The 19,009-nt window shown below is 46.6% G+C and overlaps 1 protein-coding gene across 1 annotated transcript in view; it reads right to left on the bottom strand.

Moving 5' to 3' along the window:
- AOPEP (aminopeptidase O (putative)) overlaps positions 1-1,936 on the bottom strand; it is a 384,109-nt gene extending 382,173 nt beyond the window's left edge. The window contains exon 1 of the mRNA XM_083186692.1: positions 1,828-1,936. The gene's annotated coding sequence lies outside the window, so the exon portion shown is untranslated. The remainder of the gene's footprint in view (positions 1-1,827) is intronic.
- Positions 1,937-19,009: the final 17,073 nt, after the last annotated feature.

The raw sequence follows: 19,009 nt of genomic DNA, 5'->3' as shown, positions 1-19,009 counted from the left end.
CCCAAATTATTATTGTTCATCGCTGATGAAAACTGCACACTGAGCAATATATTGCTGAGAGATACTGCGAGTACACTGAGCGATATATTGCTGAGCCATTTTAAGCCAAAATCGCTCAGCGACATAATCGCACCATGTGTACACAGCTTAACATTTATCACCTATTTCATTTTCTAGATAGCATAAGCTGTTTCTTAAGCAGAAATGTGTTTTTCTGGTTACATTATAGGTGAACACAGCACCCAACAAAGGGTCAGTCCACAGAAACAAGAACATGTACTGTGCAATTCAAAATGCATGATGTGTACAGTTCTTTTCAGTTCAAAGAATTATGTTGAACAAAGAAAACATATAATCCACACTAAAAATGATAAAATATTCATGATTCTCATTGCAGCTCCATCAAATGGTTCTTGCAACACACTACATAACATTATTTTCAATATCTGCTAATACTGTAGGTAAATGCCCCTTTTCCTTCTAAACTTACCCAGGTCCAACTTGGGTAACTGAACACAGATTTAAGCCACGTCCTGTTCACCCCACAGGCTGGACAACTGAAAAAGTAATATTCCCCTTGCCAGTACATTGCGATGACTTGTGGCATGATGTCATAGCAGAGACGCAGGATGCACCTTGCTCATTTTTTAAAAGCACCAATCATTTACAAGGCAATTGCTGCTTTAAATATCAGTTCTCTTTCCACCAGCATCCATACCTCTGGTGAACTCAGACACTATTACATCCCTCCAATCATCCTGAGGGATACGGTCACTAGGTCTGCAATCATTAGGTCGACATGACTGATGGTCGACATGCAGGAAGGTCGACGTGACTGAAGGTCAACATGTGTTAGGTCGACAGTGTCATTAGGTCAACATGGGGGATGTCGACAGTCAAAAGGTCGACATGGGGTTTTTCACTTTTTTTTTTAGCTGTCATGTGCTGACAGGCGGTTTTTCATGCCCTACCATCCACTAGGGCATGGTGGGAGAATAAAATAGTGTGCCCAAAGCATGCAAGGGGACAGGACAAAAAAAGTGAAACACCCCATGCCGACCCAATGCATGTCGACCTAATGACCCTGTCGACCTAACCCATGTCAACCATCAGTCATGTTGACTTTCCTAGTGGTGTTGACCTAATGCTTATCGACCTAGTTGCTGTCTATCTAATGATCCATACCCCATCATGAAGTGCCCGTGAAGTGGCCCTCCATAGGTTTTTAACAGGAACTGGTTTACCCATTCACACTCTGCCATAACCCTGCTCCTTCATGGGTCAGCCCCAGGAATAACCCGGGGTTATTGTGGCAGTGGAAAATAGTTAATACAAGTGATCACAAAAAAAGCACATTGCTAAAATAAATACACTAGGAACAAACCAATGAATGGAATCACAAGGCATACATGATGAGTGTAACAGAAATAAACTGTATTTCAAATACACTCTAACTGCACTCTGCGCTTCCTATTCATTGACGTCTTACCTAAACAAATTTGGGCGCAGGGCATTGCATTTTGTGTTGCACTTTTTATTTTACATTACTATGCAGACATTATATAAATTTATTAAAGAAACAATGTCTGGGACCATTAGGAGCACTGCGCATGCTCTACATGTCCCCTAGGATACTTTTATTATGCTAATTCATAGTCAATACAGGGAGACTATGTTTACAAAACAGATTCCACATGTCAGCACAGGCTTCTAGCTGGGGAACGGCGGCAGCAGCATAGCAAGTGCCGGAGACACCGTCCTCCGGGAGCTGCGGAGTCACAGCTAGCTGAGCTCATACCCAGCAGCAGGTCCCTAGCCCGCACTCACCGGCAGCGGAGGCTCGCACTGGTACCCGGCACCTGCCGCTGCACAGGCTGTTCACACTCTACTTCTGGCAGCAGCTCGCAGCAGCAGCAGCATCATCATGTGCTCAACGGCAGATTCAGCACCGGGGGAAGGAGACTGCACATTCACATCAGCACATTCAGCACACACTACGGTAGCAGGAAATGCATTCATACAGTGCATGTAATATTGTAGTACAGTACAGACATGAGTATACTCGACTGTACACATTATGGTCCTGATTCAGACCTCATTGCTGGGCTGTGAGTGTGTATAGTGTATCAGGCCATATGCCTTCTCATGCCAACCCAAACAAGTGGGGGAAATTCATTCAACCATTGAATTAATCCCCCCCCCCCCACACACACCCTGTGTGCAGCACTGCGTAAACTGAGACCTATTCAGCGCTGCGATCGCTTTAGGGAGATTGGGGCCGCTGATGATGTCAGCGCCTCTCCCTCCCAATGGCTGGGAGCCACCCGCGTTTTCTGGGGTGCTTATGTTACGCCCCCATGCACCCGGTGCCTGTCAATCAGAAAGCTGGCTGTGTTTGCAAGGACAGCTTTTGTACATGCGCACTGCGTACTATGAGCATGCACGACCGTTTGATAATCACTCAGGCTGCGAAATCACAGCCCAGGTCTGATTCATGCCCTATAGCAGGGGTGGGGAACCTCAGGCCCTGGGGCCGTATGCGGCCCCCGTAGCCTTCTGAGTGGCCCTCCCACCCACCAGGCGGCTTTGCCGGGAGTCAAGTAAAGGGGAATTCTCGCAAGAGGCCGGTAGTTCTCGCAAGATTCCTCTTAATCAACAGCAACTGGAGACTGTCAGTCCTATTCAGCGGCAGCCGCCGAAGCGTGGGACGGCTGCAGCAGGACAATTTGTAAGAGACATTTTTACATATGGCCCCCCGAAGGATTTTTTCCCCATACAAATGGCCCTTGGCACAAAATAGGTTCCTCACCCCTGCCCTATAGCCTTGCCACAAGTGTTTGCAGCAGGGCCGGCGCTACCCACTCAGCAGCTCCTGCAAAGCAGGGAGGCGCCATGCTGAAAAGGCGCTGTCTCCCTCCCTGCTCTGCTAAAGCTGCCTCAGCCCTCACTGTTACTGCCTCCTGCACGCTGCCCGCAGCGCCTGTCTGACAGGTGGCAGTATAAAGAGCTGCTCCCTGCACCGCGAGTGCACATAGCCTGCACGCCGCCCGCAGTGCCTGTCTGACAGCGGGCAGCAGTTTGGACACGGACACTTGCGCTAAAGCATGTAGCACTGTCTGTGAATGCCTGGATGACATGTCATGTCCGGATCCGCCCCCATTGCTCCCTGCACCTGTCCGCTGTCAATCAAATGATGAACAGGCAGCAGCACCCCCTCCCCTTCCTTCCCTCTTCTCAGTGTGCTGTGCCAGTGCCACTGCCAGTCCTCAACACTCCGCCCCCTCTATCTCCTCCCCTCTTCTTCCATCTCTCCCCTCCTTTCCCCCTCAGTCACAAGAGGGGTGGCCATACACGCTGCAATAGCAGCGTGCAATGCGATGTGCACTCCTGCGGGCATCGCATTGCACAGTACTGAGATGGTGTATGCATATATGTACCCGAGATCCTCCATAGGATCGCATGTTGCATATGCTCCCACAATCGGGCTGCAGGTTGTTGCAATGGCAATGTGAAAGGGAGCAAAATTTATGGTTTGCAGGAGGGTGCCGGACACCCTAGCACCGGCCCTGGTTTGCAGCTATCTACAGTATATGTACGTCCTATGTAATTCATGCAATTTTTAATATATAGATAGTATGTGTACACTGTATGAGGATCTATGTGTTGCATGTAATGTCACTGAGAAGGAGTCAGCACAGTGGTGACACAAGCCTTTTGTGGACACAAGTGGTTGGTCCAAGGGCCTGATAACACCGTTTGTGCTGAATTGCATCATAGCAGCCCTGCCTCTGCTGTATAGTGCGGGTGCCGGATGACTGCCGACAGTCGGGATCCCGACTAAGAGGGTCTATTCTCCCCAGGACAATGTCAAGGAGAGAAAGAAGAAGGGATAGTGGGGGAGAAAGGCAGGGAGGTCCAGCAATTGGGAGAGAGGGTGAGAGCAATGGGGAAAAAAAGAGAGGAGGGACAGCGATGGGGTAAAAAGGTGACAGTGATGGGGAGAGAGAGGAGAGCCAGCAGTGGGGAGAGAGTGAGGAACAGCGACAGGAGATCGAGTGACAGTGATGGGGAGAGAGAGAAAGGATCAGTGATGGTAGAGAAGGCGACAGCGATGGGGAGAAAGAGAAGGATGGATGGGGAGACAGAGAGGAGGGACAGCAACAGGGAGAGACAGAAGGAGGGACAGCGAAGGGGAGAGAGAGACAGACAGCGAAGGATAGAGACAGATACACATAAAATACATCATTGCGCAATACTGCAATTGTTACAAAATAAACAAGATACCCTGCACATCTTTAACCTCTTATGTGCCACCTGCCTGGGCTGAATTTAACTGCAGGGATAAAGAATCGTTTGCCATATATTAATAAAGGGGATAAAAATGGCGAGGATTTGAGTATATATAAAAGGATTTGCTACAATATCAATGCTGCAGCAGCATGGACGGGACTCCAGTGCTCAGCATTCGAGGCCCCGTCTACTAACTGCAGGTCCTGCGGTCAGTGGATGGGGCTTCTAATGCTGAGCGCTGGAGTCCCGACCACACTGCTGCTGTCCTAACATTTCAAATTACCGCCATTTCCAACTATTGCTCACCCGCTGCAGGCTTCCTCTCCTCCAGCTCCCCCGCAGTCCATCTTCTGAGAGCTGGCTCCTCTTGGCATCCCCGATGCTGCTTCGCTGCCAAATCATCCTCTTCCAATAACCCTTCCCCCTCCAATGCTGAGCCTGCCACCAAGAGCGCTCTGCACGCAGCAGCAGAAGAGCTGGCTTGTCCCTCCATTTCCTAGACAGACCCCCCCATGGCACGCTCCTGCGCTCTGCTCTGCATGTCCGCTGGTCTGGTGTGACAGGGTGCAGGGTTTGCAGCGGGCCCTTGGCACAGTCCCTGCCACATATCAGCTGATGATCACTGTGGTTGGCTCCTGGACCTGACCACATTTTTGTTCTTAAACCACATGTCCTCTACCCCCCTCTATGTTATGCAACTTTATCATATGTTGCTCCCCTGACTCACTTTGTGTAGTAGTGGGACCCCATTTAGGGACTCTGGGACCCCCATGGGGTTGGGATTAGGGATCTTAGTGGCCTTCAACCTAATCTAGACCCAATCAAGCCACCTTGCATTGGTTATGTCCAAATCAGTTTATCAGTGTCCAAATGCATACCAGACAAACAAAAAGACAAATAACAGATGACAAATATGTAAGCGATATACTTTCCTGACCCCTGTCAGGATTCCCTCCTTTGGGATGCTGGCGTCGGCATTGTGACTGCTGGCATCCTGAAAGCCGGTCATTCGTATCTTGTTTATATACCATGTACTTGTCCATTCTTGTCTTGTACTGTTTTCCTGTTTTTCTCAATTGATTATCTTCTTTGATAGGCGCTGTGGATCCCTTTTGGTACCATATAAATAAAGGAAAAGTTATTGGTGGGGTGAATATGTTTTAGCGCTACTTTCAGATGAATGCTAATTTACTACAATAATGGTATAATAGCCACACATTACCAGCACCATAAGGTATGCCTGCTTTTTGCACTTTAAGAATATAGGGTAGATTTATTATAGTGGCACGTATAGTGAGGCGAAGCAGGAGGGGAGACCGACAAGATGTATTAACATCTTGTCTGCTGAAGCGGGGTAGCGATACCCCCCCCCCTGGGCGATGTCCCCTCCTGGATAACTAATTAAAACTGTATTAATACGAGTTAATACTGATGCGCTGTCTCGTTCCCCCCGGCCGGCTCACTGCGCATGCAATGGATCTCGCTACTCTCGCGAGATCCCCAGTGCAGCTCAGAGCCAGCAGCAGGGACAGCGCTGTCCCTGCTGTGGGCATAGGGCATCGCCGCCTGCAGTTGTCGAAGTCGATAACTTATATACCTGACCTAATCTTGCCACATGCATATGCAGCAGCCTCCACATCACCATCCTCCACAGCACTCTCCAAAAACTTTTCTGCCTCTGTGTCAGACACAGGCTGCTGCTGGGACATGGCTACATCCACCAGCCTCATACTCTCTCTTCCACCTCTCCTGGATGCTATGTCTGCTCCAAATCTCTGCAACACCTCTTCAAACTACACACCAACCTCACTCTCTATCTGTAGCAAATCACCACCTCCTCACAAAACACCTCCTTGTCAATAGACAAATTGGTGGACTGGCACTTATATTGGGTGTATGACGCTTCAACCATGTTTCTTTTGGGTGCCAATGGGTAACTTTCAGTACTTGTTTCCTAGCACGGCGCCCGTCGTGGTTAATCGCATACCTTAAGTTAAGGTACTTAAGGTATGCGATGCGACCGACGCGATCAACATGGTTTTACATAGGGCTCAATGTTAAAATCGCGTTGATCGCGTCCATCGCATGCCATTATAATGGCATGCGACGCGATCGACGCGATCAACACGATTTTACATAGGGAACAATGGGAAATGGGCCAATGGGCCCAATTTCTCATTGTATATGCACCCTCATGTGTTAAAAGTATGTCAAATATCACCCCATTGTTAACGTCACCCCACTATTGACGCCAACCCGAAGCGTGTCGAGCGCAGCGAGCCCGCGAGGGGCGGCGGTATGCGTCCTCCGACCTTTTTATACCCCCACTATCCACGTCGGCGTGGAGTTGATCTTATAAAGTGTGGCAAGTGCAGCGAGCCACCGAGCCCCGCGAGGGGACGCGTATACCCGTGAAGTTATGCGCGCCCCCTCGCGGGGCTCGCTGCGCTCACCACGCTTCGGGCTCGGTGGCTCGCTGCGCTCGCCACACTTTGTAAAATCAACTCCACGCCAACGTGGATAGTGGGGGTATGAAAAGTTCGGAAGGATTTGTGATTTGGTTGCATGCGATGCGATTGACGCAATTTTTTTGGTCCCGATGCTTGAAATCTAAATCGCGGGCGCCGTGCTAGGAAACAACTACCTAACTTTCTCTCACACTGTGCAGCTGTTACACTAAAAGAAGCATTCTGTTTGACCAAGTAAATCAGATCATACTTTAAATTTCACCTCTCCGGGAGAAGCCCGGAGAGGCAACATGTCAGGGGGGGCGGGGGCAAGGCTGACATCACTTGGCCCCGCCCCCCATGCTGGAAAACTCTGTGATTTACGGTAATTAAACCAGCGGGCAAGGGGGGAGCGGGGGCTATGAACAGAAAGCGGGAGACTTGCCCACCTTCTCGGGGGGCCGGGAGGTGGACCCGATTTTTGGGAGGCTGCCGACCATTCCAAGAGGGTAGGCAAGCCTGAATCAGATGCTACCTGATCTAAATACCGAGAGTAGGGTCTGATATGCATAAGAAGCGTAAAAGACGTACACCCTTACATTGACCAAGTTCCAGCTAATAGACATTCTAGCCAATATGTTAACAAAATAAATAAACTTTAGCCCTGTATATATATAAATGGGAACACACTTGCAGAAATATATGAACTACTATTAGCAGCTTTGTATGGCATGTTGCTATATAATTTCCTCTAACCCTCTGTATATTACGCTTGCAAGCAGTCACACTGTGCATCAGCCCTGCACATTCTCCCTTACAGCAATGCGCCTTCTTGCAACTCAGCAGGAATCTAATTTTCTACATAATACAGGTCAAATTACTCTATATATGTTGGCCAGATTTCCAAAATATTATTAAAAGCCTCATTTTTCCAATATGTGGTGTCCATTTAACACAGCTGCAGCTTGCTGAACAATTTTGAACACTTACAGTTATTGTGAACTTGAACTGCCCTGTAATTCACAGCCCTGCATGGTATTGTGTAATTTGTTTTCCTTTCTTTAAATCAGGAAAGCCCATGAGATCAATGCTGCTAAACACAGATACTGTAGAAGCAAATATATCTTATCCGGGTATATACTGTATATATATATATATGTAGCAATGTTACGGAATCTGCTCATGCAGAGCACTTTTCCAGTCAGCGATTTTGAGAGCAGTGCCACCCAAGTGTATGTAGATTCATTAAAGGAGGATTTTTGGTACATGTCAGGGGGCTTGCGATCTCAGGAAGCTCACCAGTTGTTTCTTTTACCCACTCCAGTGGGTTTATTTACAAATTGTTGAGTTATAAAGTCCGATGCTTCTGATTGTGTTTATGCCCACATTGTAGAATGCACTGTTTTTGCTGGCAGATGTAGCTAATAAAAGCATTGCCCATTTAATTTTCAGGCATAAACTCCATCAGAAGCACTGGATTTTAAAACCCAATACTTTATAAATAAACCCCCAAATCATAATAACACTGTCCTAAACCCAAGTGAGTTTTCTTTGCATTACTACTAAAAGGGATAGAAAATACCAGATGGGCCAGTTTTCATAAAAATATTAAAATAATTATCATTATCAGGCTTGCCTACCCTCCCGGAATGCCCGGGAAGGTGGGCAAGTCTCCCGCATTCTGGGATTTGCCCCGTTCGTCCCTTGCCCGCTGGTTAAAATTACATGAAATCGCGGGTCCGCAGGGAGGGGGCGGGGCATAAATGACACGATTACGGCATTTCCGTCATTTAAGCCTTGCTCCCGCCCCCCTGATGTGTTGCCTCTCCGGACTTCTCCCGGAGAGGTGAAGATGAAAGTAGGCAAGTATGCATAAAATGTGTCTGTTCTGGTGTGTTGCCAATTTATTGTCAATCATGAATATGTACATTTATGTGTGTGTTTATACTGTAGAACAGATGTGGAATGTTATACCCCTTTTACACCAAAATCCCTGGTCGGACCGTGGTCTTTGAACACTGGAGTTTCCAGGGTCGGACCCAGCTTCATACCCCGTTTACATAGCACTTCGGCCTGGGTCTGCACCATTTACACTGAACCTGGGTCAGCCTGCTTTTTCTTCTGGATGTCATTAAAAATGGCCATCAACGGCTCATTTGGGGCTACAACCCCTTTATCAAGTATCTCAAACCCCCAGACAGTACAGTATAACCCTCAGAGTATAATACCCAAGCCCCAGGCAGTATCGTATTACCCCTAGAGTATAATACCCCAAGCCCCCAGACAGGTCAGGACAACCTAAGGGTAGAAGCCATCAGGCAGTACAGTATAACCTCTATAAATACCCCAAGCCCCCCGGCAGGAGAGTGTGTGACAGACATATATAGAGTGGGTGACAATGATCTTCCAGCTGCCTGCACTAGGCAGAATAGGGGGAGGTCATGTTGGGGCCGAGGGGGGGGGGGGGGGGTCATGGGGGCCTCCCCTCTCCGATGCAGCGAGTGCCACACACAGAGCCAGTGACCCCTCCAGTCATGCCTGTGGTCAGCATAAAGCCGCTGACCCCACAGACTACCCCTCTCTCTCTGTCTTTCCCAGCCATTCTACAGAGGAGGGACACCACAGGCTACTCCCCCTGCATAATAACAGGACTGGGGAGTCAGGACACCACAGGCTTCTTCTCAGTCCTGTTCCCCCCCTGTACAGATGCTATTACCTGAGGCAGTGAGGCTGATCTCTCCACCGCCACCGGGCGGACACCGAAGCTGCAGACCGGCAGCACTAGCAGGGGGAAAGTGGAATGTTACGCACGCACAGGCCGGCCACCGGAAGTAGGGTGCCATGTGATGATCGGCACAAGCAGGCTGTGCTGCTTCCTGGTGCTCTGGCCTCTCATCCCGCCCACAGCTCTGCCCTCTGTAGTGGCCTCCTGCACTGTCTAGTCCTCAGTGCAGGAGGCTGGTGGTCATGTTCTTAAAGGCGCGGAAGGTGCAGCTGACCAGAGCAGATGGCTAATACTCACTGGACCACCAGGCGGCCCTCAATACTAATTGATAAAGCGGCCTGGGGGGCACATGGCACCCTGCCCCCCGGCCCAGCCCGCCACTGACCCTGGGCATTAATGTAAACATTGGTCTTTTCATACACAGGATACTGTATATAATCTAACATTACAGATGGTCTATAGAATAGAATAGAATAGAATCAACTTTATTGGCCATGTATGCTTGCGCACACTAGGAATTTTTTGTGGATTTACAGTGCAGCATCAAGAAGGGATGAAAGGGGGGGGGGGGAGAAGGCATTACATACATTACATTAAGACATTACATGTGGGGAACACATGCCACCGAGTTGCACAGCGCCTAGGCAGCCATCAGCAGCACTACTGGTCACTGCTACAGCCAGGTAGGTAACATTAAGCAGAGACAGTACAGTTATCACACAGGGAACACATACCCACCGAGCTGAACAGTGCCTAGGCAGCCATCAGCGGCGCCACTGGTCGCCGAAACAGCCAGGTGGGTAACAATACAAGCAGAGACAGTACAGTTACCACACAGGGAACATATTTGGCTGAGCTGCACAGCTCCTAGGCAGCCATCAGCGGCGCCATCTTGATCATGTTGCTCAGAGGCAGCAGTAATAATATTTGTATTTATGTAGCACTTTTCTTCCATAGCTGGCACACCCTGCCAGCTTGTTGCTGGCGGGGTGTGCAACCAGCGAATGTACAGCATACAGGCTTTGCATACAGTGGGGGCAGAGGTATATGATGATGATCATGGTAAAGAAACAGTAAAACAAAGAGTAATACATAGCTTTCCTCAGAGGCTGAGATAGATGGTATCTTGGGAAAAGCAAAAATAAAACATGGCAGTGTTTCGGTTTATGTCCAAATCCAGTCCAAACTCCAGTTCTAACTCATTGCTTGCTTTAGATGACTTGCTTCAGATGATGCCAGGCAAGCCTTGGCCAGGCTTCTCCAATGTCCCATTTTAAAGGAAAGTTTTAGTCAGCTGGTACAGGGGGAGGGGTTGGTGTTTGCACACATTGCTCAGCTTATCTGATTAAAGGTGGGGGATGTTGTAGGCTCCCAGTAACAAAACACATTCCCATTGCAGACTGTTCTTTTAAATGAAAAGCATCAGGTTTTGGAAAATGGCATTCATGTACCTGTACAGAGGAGATGAGAGATGGTTTTAAAACTTCATTCCAGTTCTAACTCATTGCTTGCTTTAGATGACTTGCTTCAGATGATGCCAGGCAAGCCTTGGCCAGGCTTCTCCAATGTCCCATTTTAAAGGAAAGTTTTAGTCAGCTGGTACAGGGGGAGGGGTTGGTGTTTGCACACATTGCTCAGCTTATCTGATTAAAGGTGGGGGATGTTGTAGGCTCCCAGTAACAAAACACATTCCCATTGCAGACTGTTCTTTTAAATGAAAAGCATCAGGTTTTGGAAAATGGCATTCATGTACCTGTACAGAGGAGATGAGAGATGGTTTTAAAACTTCATTCCAGTTCTAACTCATTGCTTGCTTTAGATGACTTGCTTCAGATGATGCCAGGCAAGCCTTGGCCAGGCTTCTCCAATGTCCCATTTTAAAGGAAAGTTTTAGTCAGCTGGTACAGGGGGAGGGGTTGGTGTTTGCACACATTGCTCAGCTTATCTGATTAAAGGTGGGGGATGTTGTAGGCTCCCAGTAACAAAACACATTCCCATTGCAGACTGTTCTTTTAAATGAAAAGCATCAGGTTTTGGAAAATGGCATTCATGTACCTGTACAGAGGAGATGAGAGATGGTTTTAAAACTTCATTCCAGTTCTAACTCATTGCTTGCTTTAGATGACTTGCTTCAGATGATGCCAGGCAAGCCTTGGCCAGGCTTCTCCAATGTCCCATTTTAAAGGAAAGTTTTAGTCAGCTGGTACAGGGGGAGGGGTTGGTGTTTGCACACATTGCTCAGCTTATCTGATTAAAGGTGGGGGATGTTGTAGGCTCCCAGTAACAAAACACATTCCCATTGCAGACTGTTCTTTTAAATGAAAAGCATCAGGTTTTGGAAAATGGCATTCATGTACCTGTACAGAGGAGATGAGAGATGGTTTTAAAACTTCATTCCAGTTCTAACTCATTGCTTGCTTTAGATGACTTGCTTCAGATGATGCCAGGCAAGCCTTGGCCAGGCTTCTCCAATGTCCCATTTTAAAGGAAAGTTTTAGTCAGCTGGTACAGGGGGAGGGGTTGGTGTTTGCACACATTGCTCAGCTTATCTGATTAAAGGTGGGGGATGTTGTAGGCTCCCAGTAACAAAACACATTCCCATTGCAGACTGTTCTTTTAAATGAAAAGCATCAGGTTTTGGAAAATGGCATTCATGTACCTGTACAGAGGAGATGAGAGATGGTTTTAAAACTTCATTCCAGTTCTAACTCATTGCTTGCTTCAGATGACTTGCTTCAGATGATGCCAGGCAAGGTCTATAGGTCTATAGGGAATCGGTACATCTGTCAGACCACACTTAGGTCTACAGTCATTAGGTCGACCCCACTAGGTCGACTGGCAGGAAGGTCGACCTGACTTAAGGTCGACATGGGCCAAGGTCGAATTTGCATAAAGGTCGACATGAGGAAGGTCGACTGGTCATAAGGTCGACATGGGTTTTTCACAATTTTTTGACCCGAATGTCGACACAGTCGACATGGACACAGTTGGCAATGAGAATCGGACCCTTGCATTGCTCGCAATGCTTCGGGCACGGTGGCGCGCTTCGCTCGCCACAGCTTTAATAACCTCCTCCACGCCCTAGTTGATGGTAGGGCATGAAATATCGCCTGTCGGCACATGTCGCCTCAAAAAACTGAAAAAAACCCATGTCGACCTTATGACCAGTCGACCTTCCTCATGTCGACCTTTATGCAAATTCGACCTTAAGTCATGTCGACCTTGGCCCATGTCGACCTTAAGTCAGGTCGACCTTCCTGCCAGTCGACCTAGTGGGGTCGACCTAATGACTGTAGACCTAAGTTCATTCTAATAGATGACCGCTTCCCGTCTATAGTATAGGCTGTATCAAACAATGATATCAAAGCTCCTAACTATAATTTTTCAAATCCAGTCTGTAACTGGGCATTTAGGAGCTGGTTGGCCGATGAAAAAGTACCAGTCACTTTATCACTTTGCCGCACTTCACTTAGCAGCACCTCACAGGGGTATTATGCATGTAAGCAGCACTACAAGGTGCATTGTGTGTAAATGGCACTACAGGGGGCATTATGAGTGTAAGCAGCACCTCACAGGGCATTATGTGTGTATGAGGCACTAAAATGCCATGGGGGGGGGGGGGGAATGTATAATTACACTATTGCGGGAGAAGATGCATCTTTTGCCATAAAACTCCTGGCTTAATCTGTAATGGGCATTACGGTGTGTAGTATTACATGTACTTGGCATTACAGTGTGTGGTTTAACATGTACTTATTAGTTTGTGGTATAATGTGTACTGGGCATTATGGTGTGTGGTATAATGTGTAATGGGCATTACAGTGTGTGGCACAATGTGTAATGGCTTATAGGATTTGTGGTATAATGTGTAATGGTCATCACGGTGTCTGGTATAATGTGTAATGGGCATTACAGTGTGGCATAATATGTAATGGGCAGTACCCAGGCATAATGTGTAATGGGCACACCTTTTTCCATGCAAGGGAACACCCCTTGCAACTAGACTCCACCTATTGTTCATTTGGTGCCGCCCATGTCAGGCCACTTCCAGATATTTTCCAGGGCCACTTTGATATGTACAGTGTGGGGGATGCAAGGTCTAGGAATCAGGTTCATGCACATAGGCGTGCGCACATTGAGTGTTAGAGGTGCACATGCACACCCTAACGCTGTGCCCACCCTAAGGGCGGGATGTATTAATATCTCTGTCTCCTCCCTGCCGCCTCCTGCTGCCTACACGCCGGGGACAGCCTGCTTAGTACATCCCGCCCTTAGTCCCACTAGCAATACCTTAAAGATTTTTAGAACTGTATTCCATTAAAAGAAGCGCCCATCCATCAATAATGTGTGTTTTGCTTTGTTAATTGTACTAGACCATTGTCATATCATTATCATATCATATTATTTGCATGTACTGTTACACAGAGTAGTTAGAAAATGAAAAGTAAAATACTGTAGGCAGGAGATTATGGTGTGGCTGATACCCCTTTCACATCGCACTTTTAAAACGGTAAATTGCCGTTTTTTTCCCTTTTTAAAACGTTTAAGCCTGCACTGTGAATGCACCACAGCCGATTTACCGTTTTAAGTTAACTGGCATTTCGAACCGTATAAAAAGTCCTACACGGTTCCTTGCCGTTTTTTGTGCAATGTGAATGTGCTATGCATTCACAGTGCAGGCTTAAACGTTTTAAAAAGGGAAAAAAAACGGCAATTTACCGTTTTAAAAGTGCGATGTGAAAGGGGTATAAACCGGTATTTAAAAACGGTAATCTGCGGCAATGTAAGGCTCTGACTCGTTTTAATTACCGTTTTAAAATACCGGTTTTTAAAACGTGTCGGCGATGTGAAAGTGGTATATATTGTGGTGAGTGCCAATAGATGATGGTAGACAGTCCTGATTGGTGGTGTTAGACACACCCAATGGGTGGTGTTACACATGCCCAATAGGTGGTGCTAGACACACCCCATTGACAGTGCACTCCCTATTAAAATGAGCTGGGCACACCTATGTTCATGCACTAATAACACTAATACAAATCTATCCTTATATTAACAACTGTCTCTCTATAGCTGTGGAGTATATTTGTGTTGTATAATGGGGCTACAAAAACTTCCTTTACTATGCAGGTACTAGCCTAAGGTCTAACTTTTAGTAGACGTAAAACCTTAAATAAACAAAGTTGTATATGTTGATTGTCTTCTCTCCATTATGCCCATATTGTAGATTTAGTGGCGTTACTATTACCTTATAATTGATTTATAGAATTGGACAGATTTTTGGCAATACATTTATCGCATATTTGCAGATTTAATTTTATAAACTCAAATAAAATACACATAAAAATATAATTTTAAAGCAGAAGAGAAGAAAAGCGAATGTAATACAAATAGTTTAATCTGTGAATGAGTTCATGTTGTTTGCATTGCTTAGTCATTAAACCATGGCAGGTGGCCAGAAAAGCACTCAGTTATTTCTCTGTGCGATCCATCTGCCCAACATTTACTTGTGTAATACAACCTCTGTCTCCAAATAAGATCAATGTTTTACCAGAAAGCAGTGGTCCGAGCTCTGTAGTCCGGCATACATGATGTGCCATGATTTAGGCTTATTTTTTGGATTTAGGCCCAGTCGCACAGAAGAGGCAAAGAAGCTCCGGGGATACCAAGTGTCCAATGTATGATACCAGTTCTGAGAATGACTGCAGCATACTAATCTTGCAATTGAATACAGAGAGGATAAGGACCCACTCAGGTAGCAGGATAAAGTTGGCAAATCACTGGTTACTTAGCGGATCGAACGCAGTGAAATGAGGAACAGAAGCAGATGCAAACATGGTGACAGTGGAGACCAAATGTAGCAGAGGAGTGCTTATTAAAACAACTACAGTACTAACTGTATCTTTAATGATTTTTTTTAATACTGGAGGGTGTCTGTATTGTAAGGGGGGGAACAGTGCCATGTATCAATGCCTTCCTGCTGTACCAGTCTGCCCCCACAGACTCCTGTGTCAACTAGCCAATGGGAGTAAGGGGGCCAACTGACACAGCAGGGAGGTGCTGATGATTTCCTCTCCCAATGCAGTACTAGCAGTCTTGCTAACACATTATATGATACAAGAAACCCACATGTTTAATGCTTTGGGTCCCCACATAAATCACAATACAGTGTGAAAGACTCTGTGTTCTTGTATCCATGCCACCTAACAATGACTGTGATGAGTGCACATCACTGCCTTTTCTCTCTCCTAATCTACCCTGCGTTACATTTACAGGGCTTCTATAGCCGCAGGAACAATACTGTGAATATCAATGACATCAGGGTGATCCAACTCATACTTCCCAACATTTTAGACAGTGGCATAACTATAGCCCCGCAGCCCCTGTGGTGGCGGGGAGGCGCTGAGAAGGTGAGGGCACTGGGGTGGGGGGGTGGGTCTGCGGGGCAATAGTTACCCGCTGCCGTCTGCCCCTGCCGGTACCCCGCTCCCTCCCCGTGCACAGTACCTCCTGGCGCGGCCGGCGCTTCTGTCAGGTCCTGGCTCCTGCAGCATATAAAAAGTGACTCTCAGAAAATGTCTGCCCCCATACAGCAGACCGTTTTTAAGGTTACTAGTGGAGGCCGCCGCCTACTCTAGCATCCTCAAAAACTGTCTGCGTTATGGGGGCAGCCATTTTCTGAGAGTCACTTTTTATATGCTGCAGGAGCCGGGAGAGCCGGGACCCAGGGGTGTAACTATAGCACCGCAGCCCCCGCCACCACAGGGGGGCGCTGTGCATGTGGGGGCGCCGGGGGCTGCGGTGCTATAGTTAAACCCCCCCTCAATCCCCCACAGACTTACCTATTGCGCTGGTCCCGGCGGCTCCGTTCTTCTGCTGAGGACCACCACAAAATGGCTGCCCCCATATAGCACACAGTTCTCTGAAACTGTCTGCTGTATGGGGGCGGCCATTTTCTGGTGGTCCTCAGCAGAAGAACGGAGCCGCCGGGACCAGTGCGATAGGTAAGGCTGTGGGGGATTGAGGGGGGGTTTGCATGGGCGGCGGGGTAGGGGTGCTTGGCGGGGCGGCAACGGGGGGGGGGGGGAGATTAACTCCATTATGGTTTCCCTTGGCATTTCCTGACACGAGTAGAATCGCTTTAAAACAATCCAACTTTATCAGTTCTGGCCAACAGGTTAGATGTTCAGTCCTGTAAATGATTGCCGCTTTAAAAAACTGGAGATTTCTTCTAAAATCTCTCACTTTCTGAATCTCTCATCCTATTACATTTCACCCCTTGTCTCTGTATGACTATTGCATTGAACCACAATTTCAGTTGGAAAAAGTATTCCATGAAATACCATGGGGTTTATCTAACTAGACTCTATGGGGGAAATTTACTAGGATGTGTGTTCTATTTCACATGGGATATTGCTATGGACAACCAATCAGAATCCACTTATTTATTTAGCACCATCTAAAAGATACTGGACAAGATCTGATTGGTTTCCCATAGCAACATCCCATGTAAAATAGAACGCCCATCTTAGTAAATTTCACCCTATAAGCAGCTCTGTTCTGTTAATTATTCTGAACACTCCAACACCATGAGATCTTACTGAGTGAACAAAGCAAATCAATTCATGTGGCTAAATGTAATAGGGGCCTTGTTTTTAGTACTCGTTCGGTCGAGCGTTTACCTGTTTGCTGGGCTGTGATTACACGCAGCCTAGCCAACAGGACTGAATCAGAAAAGTGAATATTTATTTATTAATATACAAAGTTAATATTTATTTATTTTTTAGCACGAAGTCGGCTACTAGGCCAGACGCACGAAGCTTCAGAAAGTGATAAGGTGTACATTTTTAAACCACCAGCTATTCAGCTCCTAACTATAATTTTTAAACACAGCCTGTAAAATGACATTTAGGGGCTGATTGGTTGGTTGTTTATCACTCTCCACTTTATCACGTTTTGAAGCTTGGTGCATCTGACCCACTGTATCTTACACAACTACTTTTGGGTTGAGTTGGCCTCCTACCTATAGACGGACACTTTTATCATCCATCCTGAATTCACAACTTTGTGTTTGGAATATTGTTTCCTGTGCATATGGTGAGTAAATTATATTATTTCTTTATTATTTATGTATTGCCCGTTATATTATGCAGCAATGTATAAAGCATATGTAATGGTTCACATCAGTCTGTGCACCACTGGAGATTATATTCTAAACTAGGGAGCTTTCTGACCAGAAGCCAATCAGCCTAGAATGAGTGAATTTTTTGGGCTCAGATTTACACATCCCAGCATGCCCCGCAACCCTTTTGCTGTTAGAACGTACTAAAACAGTGGATGCTGTGCTGTGTATTTCACAGTAGCTTGTGTTCCAAATGTTGCATAACTACAAGCAGTTATTTGCATCATGTAGAAATATTGCTGTTTTAAGTTGAACTAACATAACATACAGTACTGTATGTGTAACCCGGCATACCATCATAACTCTGCATAACATACAGTACTGTATGTGTAACCCGGCATACCATCATAACTCTGCAATTTTTTTTAACAGAATTGAATTATATATGTCAGTTTGCAAAATGTGTCTCACTCTGAGGGTGAATAACTCTAAGGAAAATAACCTGAATAGTTTACTAGTCACAGCCTCCAATTATTTGTACTATATACATTTACCTAAATATATTCAAATTAATTATATATACCAATTACGATTGAGTAAATTAAATCATAAAATCATGGACAATGATCTTATTTGTTTTGAACAACGTGTAAGAGGTAATGTTAGGTGACTGTAAATGAAAGAGTATGCACTGCCATCTTGTGTATGCAATGAGATAGGCAGCTCTTATGAATGTTCAAAATGATCATTCATGTATCCTAAAAAAAAGTAAATACTTAATACCACTTTAAATATCGAATAAAGCAGCAGACTAAATCATTGCACTAAACCTGAGAGTAGCTGCCAGGAGGATGAGACAGAAGCCTTACCATGAGGTGGGAGAATGTGGGCTTAGAAAGTACAGTACTGTTCTATTCCTTCTAGACTCTGTGTCGCAGGGTTTCAGAGACCCTGTGCCCCTCCACAGATGGCTACCTTCTTAAAGGAGACAGATGCTAGAGGTCTTTTTTGCATCTGTCATGGGAGTGCAGCGCACCCAGTGCTACTCAGAAGTGCAGATTCCAGGAGTATTAGCATACTGTGTGCCTGCAGCCCCTGGTAACAAGTATGTAACCCCCTCTGACAATGAGTATATAATGCCCCCTGGTCAACAAGCAGGTAATTCCCCTGGCAATGAGCATGTAACCCGAGAAAGTCGGCTCCTGATTGGCCAGAAATCATTTTGAGCAGAGACGCCGAGGAAGAAGGATCTCTGCGTCTCTAGTATACAGCGGAGCGGAGCGGGTACCAGCAGCCGGGAGCAGCGTGTCTTGAAGTGAAGATGCCGGGGTGGACGCCAAAGGACAGGTGAGTAGGATTTCTTTCCCCAGGTACCCCTTTGGATTACTACAGATCCAGGACTCCGGACTCTTCAGCCCTGGAGCC

The sequence above is a fragment of the Crinia signifera genome, chromosome 1 (genome assembly GCF_055691185.1).
Source record: "Crinia signifera chromosome 1, ASM5569118v1, whole genome shotgun sequence".
Taxonomy (NCBI): domain Eukaryota; kingdom Metazoa; phylum Chordata; class Amphibia; order Anura; family Myobatrachidae; genus Crinia; species Crinia signifera.
The sequence above is the reverse complement of the archived record's forward strand: the minus strand, read 5'-3'. Positions and strand labels throughout refer to the sequence as shown.